Source organism: Macaca thibetana, chromosome 5, assembly GCF_024542745.1.
Source record: "Macaca thibetana thibetana isolate TM-01 chromosome 5, ASM2454274v1, whole genome shotgun sequence".
NCBI lineage: Eukaryota > Metazoa > Chordata > Mammalia > Primates > Cercopithecidae > Macaca > Macaca thibetana.
Window position 1 is genome coordinate 138,657,956 of NC_065582.1, and position 10,446 is coordinate 138,668,401.

Here is a 10,446-nt window from a genome sequence, read left to right on the forward strand (position 1 = left end):
GCAAAACGCCTAATTTATTACATAATGATAAAGAGCTAAGGAGAATGAATACAGCAGGGAAAGGGGATACAGGTAACTGGAAGAGCGGATTGGCTTTTTGATAGATTGGCCATTGCCAGTATTACCAAGTAGGTAATTTTGAGTAAGGACCTGAAGAAAGTGAGGTTGCCATCTATGTGGACACCTGAAACAGCATTCTTGGAAGAAGGAAGAACATGCTGAATCCAGTGGTCAGTTCTCAATTCTCAAATTACTTGTGCTTCTTAGCAGGGCTTGTCACAGTAGATCACTCTGCTACCATAGGGCCACTCTCCAGCTTTCCTCTTCTTTTGCTGATAGCTCCTTTACTGGTTTCTCCTTCTCTTTATTTCCAAATGTTGGAGAACTCTAGAGCTCAGGCATCATAATTCTTTTTTTCTCACTCTCTTCCCTGTTCAGCTCATCCTATCCTGTGGCCAAACACATTTAAATTTGTGTTTCCTACCTTGACTTCTCTGAAATCTAGATCTGTATATCCAATTGCTCACTTACCATTTCATCTACACAGTCAAATACTCATCTTAAATTTAATACATCCAAAATCAATTCTTAGCCTCACTACCAACACATGCTTCACATTCTTCTCCACCCCAGGAAATGGCATCATTATTCACATAGTTGCTCAAGCTAACACTTAGAATTCCTCCACGAGCCCTCTTTTGCTCTTCCATCCCACAGAAAATCCATTGGCAAATCCTGTTGAGTCTAACTTCAAAATATTTACCTCAAATGAGTATTTCTCCTTCTATAGCTACTTTCCTACTCCAAACCATCACCATCTTTTTCTAAGAATATAAAAGTAAACAACAATAGATATAATAGATATAGCATTATTATATAATTATAAAATTCATTATAATATATACATATAATATTAATATAATATTTTTGGAATATAGCAACATGGCATATGATTATATAATAACATATGCTATATATGTGATTTACATAATTATAAATATAAATATAGAAACAAGTTATCATATAACATATCCCATACTGTAATGCTATAACTGAAAATATTGGTGCATATTATCATAAATATAGAAATTATCTCCTAATTTCCACCCTGCTTAACTGTTACTCTCTGCCTCTTCATTTTCCATATGACATCTAGAATGGTCTTTTAGAAATAAAAATTTGATCATATCATTATTTTGCTCAAAACTCTTCCCTTACTTTGCATCCTTCAGAAGCAAACCCTGCCTCCTTACCATGTCCAACAAAAGCCTATATAATCTAGCCCCTGGCTACCTTTCCCACCTCATCTCAAGACATAACCTTCCCTGGCACTTTGCGCACCCATCAAAGCAGCTCCTGCCTCAGGGCCTTTTCTCTAGGTATTCTCTCTGCCTTGGATATCCTAAATCTTCCTTCACTTTATCCCTGTCTCTGCCCAAATGTCATGTAAAGCAGAGGCCATCTCTGACTACTGTATCTAAATATAATTCTCTACCAGTCTATAGTCCCGTGTTCTATTTCACCTTTCTTGATAGCCTTCCTCACCACATAAAAGTATAGTGTATATTTATATTTATTTTTTATTTTTTTTTGAGATGAAGTCTTGCTCTGTCACCCAGGCTGCAGTGCAATGGTGCAATCTTGGCTCACTGCAACCTTCGCCTCCTGGATTCAAGCAATTCTCTGCCTCAGCCTCCTGAGTAGCGGGGATTACAGGTGCCTGCCACCACGCCCGACTAATTTTTGTATTTTTAGTAGAGACGAGGTTTCACCATGTTGGCCAGGCTGGTCTCGAACTCCTGACCTCGTGATCTGCCTGCCTCAGCCTTCCAAAGTGCTGGTATTACAGGTATGAGCTGCCGTGCCTGGACATATTTATTTTATTCTTTATCTTTCTGTTGCCTATCTCGGGCAGGATCTTTTTTTTTACTTTTATTTTTCACTGCTGTGTTCATACTGTTTCTTAGAATGGTGCCTGGCATATATTGAGTTATTGATAATTATTTGTAGAATGAATGAATCAAGATCTCTCTTTTGAGCTTCATACCCTCTCCCTATTTAAAAACATATCATAGCACTTAAAATTTTATCTAATGAGAAGTTATTTTTCTGACTCATGTAACTATGAGCCTCTGGAGGAGAAAGAATTAATATTAATGTCCGATTTTCCAGTGCTCATAAAAGACTTGGATACATAGGTGTGTTTCGTAAAATGACACTTAATGAAATAACAATTACCTGGACTCATCCCTCCCTAAAGAAGCAATTCAAGGAACCTCTGGTGTTTCCCCAATGCATTAGACTAGTTAGAGATACTAGGCATCATGATCATCAACTACCTTGCTCTGGATACAATACAGCCCATTTCTGGTTTAGAAAATACTTGAGTGACATTCAGGAAGCATCTGAAATTTTAGATTATAGTTTTTATAGCTAAAAAATTCTAAGATAACATTAGAGCATCTTAGATTTCATAGAGTTCAACATTAGTGGTCATCTAGTCAAATGCCTTACTTTACCCATGATAAAGCTGAGGGCCAGAGAGGTGGTGCTATTTTCCCAGGTGATGACAAAGTCAGAAGTAGCTTTAGGATACCTAATTGCAGTCTGATTCTTTCTCCACCATACAATTTTCCATATGTTACTCAATTTATTTGATCTTGGTCATCACCTCTCCAGTGGTAACCTCAGAAGACTGTATCTAGGTAACGTCTTAATTCTACTCTGTTTTCACATATAGATTTTATTTCCGTATATTTAGAAGCCTCAGTGGTCCAAGTCAGTGAGTCACACTTTCATGACAAGAATATTAACAGTGCAGAAACATTAGATCAGACTTTTAGACAAATTCTAAGCTGTATCTTGACTCCAGATACTGTTTTAATTAATTTAGGGGAGTTAAATAAGTTTAACACAAGACCAAATTAAGTAAGAAAGTGGCAGGTTTTAATTGCAAATATGCAGCAACTCTCAGGTGAGGTTCTCTGGTCCACAAGTATGGGGCCAGGGAAGTCGCGCCGGCTCCTGCCGTTGGCGAACTTTTATGCATTGGCACCGGAAAGGGGAGGGCAGTGGGTGGGATAGGGGTATCTTCATAGGCCTGGTCGGGTAAGTTTTGGTTTCTTCAGATTGATGTCACGTGGTGCGTGCTCAGTTGATCTGCACTTTCCCGGGTGCAGGCAAGTTGGTGATGAAGAACCCGGAAGCAACAGGGACTGCGTCATCTTGTTCACCTTCCTCCATCTTGTCCCTTTTCCCTCACCCAAACAGTCCAACCTCTTATTGATTATAAGAATTTAGGACATCGTTGTCTGTCTGGCTGCTTCCTGCTGTTAGGGGGCATAGTTAGGGTCTGAGGTTGGCAGTTGGATGTAGGGATGTAGGAACATTTGATTGAAGGTGACTCAGGTGATTTCTTGGACCCTGGCTCAGAGAAATTTTATAAGACCGGGAGCAAAACATAAGGCAAGGCAGAGGATTAGTATAGGAGTTAGGAATGGAAGCATTTGCTGTACTATAGGCAGCAGCCATACCGGTGGTCTGGGGGTTAAGGGGAGGTTAAATTGTTGAAGCTCCTTTTTGATCTTGTTTAATGTTTGGACGTTGGTGTCAACTAGGCCTGATTCAATTATGTAGTAGCAACACTCCTCTCCTAGGAAGAGGCATGTTCCTCCTTTTTCAGCAGTGAGAAGATCTAATGCCCGTCTATTTTGTGCCGCTACCTGGGCCACTGAGGTGATCTGACATTGTAGGGAGGCTAAGCTTTCAGCTGAAGCCTCTATGGCTGCCTGGACCTGAGTGGAGAGGGTCTGTGTGGATTGAATTGAGTAAGCCAGGGCCCCTGTTCCAAGTCCTGAGGCTACTAGGGACGATGCTAGGGAAACCCCGATAACTAAGGGAAGAAAAATGGCCCATTTTTGGATTTTATTACTGGAAGTGGTAAGCTGGGAAGCTAACTCGGACATTTCTCCTTTGCCATATAGGGTTAAGCTAGGTACTAAAGACACCAGAACGCAAAGGGATTGGGTGTTGGAGGTGTGGTTAAGAATTTTAGATAAAGTTTGGTTACACCAGAAGTAGCCGCCAACGGGGGCCATCTGGGTCCCGTTGGGAGCTTGGGTGTGATTACACCATGAAGAGTTGGGAGTATAGTAGCAGAAAGGAAGGGTTTGACTTTGTGGATTATGATATAATGGGACTTGAGGCAAGGATGTTGCTTGAGAGAAGCTGGTAGAGTTGGTGGTGATATTGAAAGCAACAGGTAGAGGGACTGCCACTAAGGGAGTCTGGCTGCCTGTGTCAAGTTAAGTCCTTGGCGAACAACTGTTAACCATGAGAATGGATCCTCGTTGTTAGGGGGGCTTAACTGCTTTTGTAGTTTTTGTTCATGAGATTTTATGGCTGAGGTTAAATTTTGTAGGGCCTGTACACCTTTAGGGAATTGTACTTGCTGAATGTATACTCTCTTCACCTGGATGGTTGCAGTGGGATATGAGGAAAAAGATGATGCATATAGCCCACCTTTTACCCCCTGGGCCCACTGAGAGTCCCAGGGATTGTTAAGATTGAGACTATATTTTCCTGTTGTACCATCTTCAGTAAAAAAATGATGGCATTGGGATCTGGAGTTATCTAAAATTACATGATGTATTTTACAGTAATTGTATGGACACCCTAGGTTGGTTTCTTCCCAGTAGTTTTTACAATTATATTCTGTTTGGTCATATAAGAAACATATGGCCGGGAGGCCTCCAATGATGGAACTTAAGGAAAAGTTTAGGGAGAGGGCAGATTGACAGCCCTGGGGGGGACATTCTGCAGTGCCCTGCATGACTGAGTGTACCTGGTTGTCTGTAGACCAGGTTTCAGTTATAGAGAGTCTCCATATAAAGTTAGGATTAGTAGGAGTAACTAGGGGAATAAGAGTGAACCATAATAATGGTGGCAAAAGTGTAGAGAGTAAGTTCAACATTGCTGAAATCACAGAGGGCACCCTGCCAAGCTAGGTCTTCTATGAGAGTAAAAAGTCGGGAAACCCACTGGTTGGGAGATGGATCAGGAAGGAGGGTATCTATGGGGTTTATGAGGGGAAAGTCAGTTAAATTAAGATGAAGAATAGCGAGGAAATGGGAAAATTTGAGGAGGGTGTAGCACATCTAACTTGTTTCTATTTTGGTGATTTTTAGACGGGTGGGCGACAGTTGGGTGGACTGCCACTCCACCTGAGGGGGCTGGGCTCTCTTTAACTGGGTAAAATGGACCCAGGAACCGTGACCTAAAAGCTTGGCTGCTGTAGAAGTGGTGAGAATTACTGTGTATGGGCCTTTCCACCTAGGAGTAAGGCCCTTTGCATCTAGATCCTTGAGTAGAACCTGGTCACCTGGAGAAAGGGCCGAGGGGGTGTCTGGATTTCCTTGTGTAGGTGGGGCAAGTGACCTTTCAGTGTGTTCTCTAAGTAATTGTCTTAGGAGAGAGAGATAGGGTAAGTAGGGTGCCAGTGGTGTTGGAAAAGTAGGGAGTTCTTGTAATGCAAGAGGGCTCCCGTAAACCAGCTCAAATGGACTGAGGCCTGTAGGGCTTCTAGGTGCCACCCGTAGTCTGGTAAGGGCAAAGGGAAGTAGGGTTACCCACAACTGATGTGTCCCTATGGAGAGTTTGGTTAATTGTTGCTTGATGAGTCCATTGGCCCGCTCAACTTTTCCAGACGACTGGGGATGGTATGGAATATGTAGCTTCCAGGTGATGCCGAGTGAATCTGCCACCAGTTGGATTACTCTGGAAATGAAGGCCGGCCCGTTATCAGATTGGATTGATTGGGGGAGCCCAAAATGTGGTATAATTTGTTCTATAATTATGGTAGCCACAATGGATACACTTTCCCCCGTAGTGGGGAAGGCCTTTATCCATCCTGAGAAGGTATCTACTAAGGTGAGTAGGTAGTGGAGTCTTTTGTGTCTTGGCATATGGGTGAAGTCAATTTGCCAATCTTCTCTGGGTTGATGCCCTCTAAGCTGATGACTAGGGTGTATGTTGCGTATTGCCCCCTGAGTGTTTGCCTTTAGGCAGATCAGACACTGTTGGCCGATTTTTTTTAGATGAGAGAGAAGGGATGGACACTCAATGATGGGAAATAAAAAATTATATAGAGCCTGGTGCCCAATGTGCAGAGAGTTGTGGATGTCTCTTAGGATTTTTTGCGTTTGAGCTTCAGGGAGGACGACACAGTTTTGGATAAAGATCCATTGGTCAGGCGTTATGGTTGCCTGGGTTTTGTAAAAGTCTACTTTTTTCTTTCTTCTGAGGAATAGGAAGGGGAGTATTGGGAGGTTAAGAAACAGAGATTGGGGACTTTTTGTGGAGAGTGCTATTGATTTTGCTGTGGCATCGGCAAAGTGGTTCCCTTGGGCAATTGGATTGGTAGGCCTTTGATGTCCTTTGCAATGAATGATAGCCACCTCCTTAGGGGAGGTTAGAGCTTGTAGTAACAGTTGGATTTGCCTGCCATTTATAATGGGAGTTCCTTTGGTAGTTAAGAATCCCTGCTCTTGCCAGAGTATAGAATGTGTATGTGCTATCATGTATGCATACTTAGAGTCAGTATATATATTAACTGTTTTTCCCTCAGATAGATGGAGTGCCCTGGTTAAGGCAGTGAGTTCTGCCTTTTGTGAGGTTGTGCCTAATGGTAGAGGTTTGGCTTCTATTACTTGGTGTTAGTAACCACCGCATATCCTGCGTGTTTGTTTCCTTGGGGATCAGTAAAGGAGCTTCCGTCTACAAAGAATGTTAGTTGTGGATTTGGAAGGGGTTGGTCTCATAAGTGGAGATGAGTTGGGAGGGCTGACTGAATGACCTCAGAACAGGAATGCTCTGGGGCATGGGAGGTATTTGGGGTAGGCAGGAGAGTGGCCAGGTTAAGAGGGGAACAGGTGGTTATTTTAATGTCAGGGTTTTCTAAAAATAGGACATGGAATAATTGTATGTGGGAAGGAGTGAGATGACTGATACACTTGTGGGAAATTAGATCTTGGAGGCGATGTGTGGAATGGACTGTGAGGGGGCCTCCTAAGGTAAGTTTTAAGGCTTCTTTGGTCAGTTCTGCTGCCGTGGCTAGAGCTCGTAGGCAGGGCTGCCACCCTTGCACTGTGGTGTCCAGTTGCTTGGAGAGATAAGCAACTGGCTTTAAGGTTGCTCCTATTGGTTGGGCCAAGAGACCTGTGGCTACTTTTTGGCATTCATCAGTGAAGAGATAAAACGGGTATTGGGGGTTAGGCAATGAGAGAGTAGGGGCTGACAGCAGACACGACTTAAGGCGCATAAAATGAGTAGTGATTAGTTTTGGATTGGACAGGGGTCCTGTTGGGGACTCTTTTGCAGCCTGGTAAAGGGGCTTGGCCAGGACCCCAAAATTTGAGATCCAATGTTGAAAGAATCCTACCAGTCCTAAAAAAGATAAGATTTCTTCTCCATTGGTTGAGGGGGTGAGGTCCTGAATAAGACTTAATCTGTCTATAGTAAGGGACTTGGACACAAGAGTAAGTTCTATACCTAAGTATATAACTGCAGGGAGACAAAGTTGGGCCTTTTGTTTGGTGACCCTGTAACCTAGCCCTCCTAAATAATTAAGGAGGAGGGCGGTGTCCTGTAGGGAGACATCATGTGAAGGGCTACACAGGAGTAAATCATCAACATACTGGATAATTGTGCTAGAACTGATTGGGCACTGGGCCAGATCTTTGGCCAATGCCTGTCCAAAAAAATGGGGACTGTCCCGGAAGCCCAGAGGGAGGACTGTCTAGGTTAGCTGAGTAGACGTATAAGTTTCGGGGTCTTCCCAAGTAAAGGCAAACAGAAAATAGTGGCTGGGGTGTAAGGGAATGGAAAAGAATGCATCTTTTAAATCAAGGACTGTGAAGTGAGAGGTTTTGGAAGGTATACGGGATAAAAGGGTATATGGGTTTGGGACCACCGGGTGTGTTGGGATTACTGCCTCATTAATGATACATAAGTCCTGAACTAATCTGTATGCCCCTGAGGGTTTTTTGACAGGGAGGATGGGGGTGTTACAAGGAGAATGGGTAGGAATTAAAATCTGTTGTTGGAGTAGATGATCTATGATGGGTTTAATTCCTAGTCGGTGGCACAAAGAGAGCGAGAATTGGGGGTGAGACGGAAAGTGGGTAGGGTCTTTTAAGTGAATGAGAATTGGCTTATGGTGTTGGGCGACTACCGGAGTAGAGGTGTCCCATACCTGCGAGTTGACCAACACTGGAAACGTTGGGGGGGGGGGAGGATTAGGACCTTGGTTATGAGGGCACAAAGGCGCTATGAGGGTGATGTTAGAGCCAGGGTGAGGATGATAGGGAAGGGAAATAGATGCCTTGAGCTTGGTTAAGATGTCTCATCCCAAAAGGGGGGTGGGACAAGAGGGCATGATGAGGAAAGAGTGAGCAAAGCATGCATAGTCCAGGCAGCAATTTAACATTGGGGTCTGGCGAGGGTTAGACGGTTTACCGTCTACCCCAACTACTGAGATAGTGGATGGCTGACTAGGACCTCCATAGGTTGGCAAAACAGAATAGGTAGCCCCCGTATCGATGAGAAAAGAAATTGGCTTACCCGCTACCTGTAGAGTTACCCTAGGCTCGGCGAGGGTGACCAGGGTCTCCGAGTGTGGGTAGCGTCAGTCGTCGTCCAGGTGTAGGAGCTGGAAGGAGCCTTCTGACCCTTGAGGAGAGGCACCACGTTGAGGCGCAATGCCTGCCCTGCTGGTGTGGCAATCAGACTTCCAATGTCCCTCCTGCTGGCAGGCTGGGCATGGTGTGGTAGGCAGGTGAGGATTTGGGCACTTATTTGCCCAATGCCCAGTTGCACCACACTTGAAGCATTGGTTGGACGGAGTGGCCGCTTTGATTTGGGGACACTGGTTTGCCCAGTGTCCTGGGTCTCCGCATTTAAAGCAGGAGCCCTTAGGAGACTTATTTTTGGCTTTCCCTGCCGGCAAAGTGGGTAATGCAGGTTGGAGGGCAGCCACTAAAGCTTGTGCTTGGAGGGCGGCCTTCTGTTTTACTCTGGTTTGTTGGAGAGCTTCCGCTGCTTCTTCCCTAGAGTTAAAAACCTTGAAAGCCAACTTGACTAAGTCCTGAATGGGGGTTTGAGGTCCATTCTCTACCTTTATTAATTTTTTCCGGATGTCAGGGGCTGACTGGGAGATAAAATAAGCGGCAAGGACAGTAGCTTCTGCCGGAGAGGTGGGATCCAGTCGGGTGAATTGGACAAGTGCCTCTTTTAAAAAGGAGGCAGGATTCTCATGTGAATGTTGAATAATTTCTTGTAATTTATCAAAATTTACTATTTTGTTAGAGACTGCCTGCATGCCGGCTAAGAGGAACTGTATCATAATGTCTCTTCTGCGACGCCCGGGTTGTTGGGGTTGGTAGTCCCACTCAGGGTCTGCAGATGGGACAGCTTGCTCACCCACCGGGATGGCAGGGTCAGTTAAGTGTAATTGGTCTGCATGCTGCCTGGTGGCTGCAAGAATGCGCTCTCTTTCCCTTGAGTTTAGAGTGGAAGTAAGAATGACATGTAAATCATGCTAGGTAAGGTCATATGCCTGACATAGGTATTGAAACTCCTTGGAATATAGGGTGGGGTTAGCTGAAAAGTCGCCGAGCCATTTCGATTTTGGAAAGATCTGCCAGGGAAAAAGGGACATGGACTCTAACTAGCCCTTCGGCTCTGGCAACCTCTCGGAGGGGGGCCAGCAAACCACTGGGAGGGGTAAGGTCAGGTTGATTAGGTTGATTAGTGGAAGGTTGATTAGTAAGGTTTGGTATAGTGGTTTTCAAGTGGGTATGAGCCGCAATGGGAGAGGTGGGAGGAGTGGCTGAAGAAGGAGCGGGAGGGGTGGTGGGAGGGGCATAGGGAGCGGGGTTGTAAGGTTGGGAGGGAGGTGCCCCACCTTCGGCCCTGTCTGAAATGGAGGCGGAAGGTAGGGGGGAGGTGCCCCGCCTTCGGCCCTGTCTGAAATGGAGGTGGAAGGTAGGGGGGAGGTGCCCCACCTTCGGCCCCATCTGAAATGGAGCCGGGAGGTCAGGGGGGAGGTGCCCTGCCTTCGGCCCCATCTGAAATGGAGGCATAGTCCTCCTCTGTTGTTGAGGTGGGGGCCAAGGGCCGGGTTTTAGCTAATAAGACCTGGGCCATTGAACATTGGGCACACAGGTCTGGGCGAGAGCGCAAGTCCCAAAAGCCTTGGACATAAATGATTTCTGACCATTTTCCTAGTCTTTGACAAAAATTAGAGAGGTCTAGTAGAATATTATAGTCAAGCCTACCTTTGGGTGGCCATTGAGATTGGTTGTCTAATTTATATTGTGGCCATGCCACCGTGGAAAGGAAGATTAGTCTTTTTCGTTTTAGATCCTGAGCCAAATGTAAGGTTTCTAA

General features: G+C 44.8%; 1 protein-coding gene across 9 annotated transcripts in view; it reads left to right on the forward strand.

Moving 5' to 3' along the window:
- CORIN (corin, serine peptidase) overlaps positions 1 to 10,446 on the forward strand; it is a 270,543-nt gene that overhangs the window by 25,696 nt on the left and 234,401 nt on the right. The gene's annotated exons all lie outside the window — the stretch shown is intronic.